This window comes from Amphiprion ocellaris, chromosome 15, assembly GCF_022539595.1.
Source record: "Amphiprion ocellaris isolate individual 3 ecotype Okinawa chromosome 15, ASM2253959v1, whole genome shotgun sequence".
In the NCBI taxonomy this organism is placed as follows: Eukaryota; Metazoa; Chordata; class Actinopteri; family Pomacentridae; genus Amphiprion; species Amphiprion ocellaris.
Window position 1 is genome coordinate 33563250 of NC_072780.1, and position 1249 is coordinate 33564498.

The following is a 1249-nucleotide window of genomic DNA, read 5'->3' on the forward strand; positions in this document are numbered from 1 at the left end:
TCGTCTCTGTGCCGTTTCTTCCTCTTATCGCCCAGCCAAACAGCTGAAACCAAAGATGTGTGACGCACCTACCTCCCCTCCTCCCCCAGCTGCTCTTTCATCCACCTGGAGAGCTCCAACAAAACAAAAGCAGGTGTCTGGTTACGGAGAGCGTGGGAGTCCCGGCGGAGAGGAAGCCGGTCTCCATGACGGGGAAACCACCTGAGGATCAGAGCAGAGGCGCTAAGAGCTAATTAGAGGCGATGCTGCTCATCCTGCTTCGTTTGCAGCCTCTCAGGAGTCCAGAGAATCATCTGGTTAGTCACTCTGGTAGCTCTGGGCTGCAGGTCATCAGAGACAGGAGGTGTGACATCCAGATGCAACAACAGCAGCACAGATGAGTAACACTGGTGTTCACACAGCTGCTCTGAACCACAATCAGACTGGAGTTAGTCACAGAGATGACTAGAAATATGTCCGGTATGACAAGAACATGTTTAAAATGACTAGAAACATGTCCAAAATCACTAGAAACATGTTTAAAATGACTAAAAACATGTCCAAAATGACTAGAAACATGTCCAAAATAACACAAACATGTTCAAAATGACAAAAACCTAATGCAACAACAGATGAGTAACACTGGTGTTCACACAGCTGCTCTGAACCACAATCAGACTGGAGTTAGTCCACAGATGACAGATTTATTACCTGGTGTTACTGAGAAAACATCGTCCAGCTGAACAACCTCAACAACATCAAATACAGCAATGAAAATAAAGATATTATCTGCTAATATAAAACCTCTAAACCCCAAGCAGTTGCTCACTGTAGGCAATGTTTCACTGCCGTCTCCAAGATGACTAGAAACATGTTCAAAATGACAAAAACATGTCCAGAATGAATAGAAACATGTCCAAAATCACTAGGTCACGTCTAAAAAGTCAAAACACTGTCCAAAATGACTAGAAATTTGTCCGAAATGAATAGAAACATGTTGAAAATGACTAGAAATGTCCAGAATGACTAGAAACATGTTCAAAATGACTAGAAACATGCTGAGTATTCAACAGTCCTTCATCCCTCCAGTATCTCCAAATTTCACTTTAATTCTTCCAGTTTTTAGGAAAAACAAATGCCCAATCCGTCCCCACCCAGAGGCCCATAGCAACCCTGAAGATGCTTGATAGTGTGACTTTATGAGGTCGTTAAACGCTATAAAAAGGAGCGATGGGTCCATTTGTAGCGCTACAGTGTTTATAGATTTTTA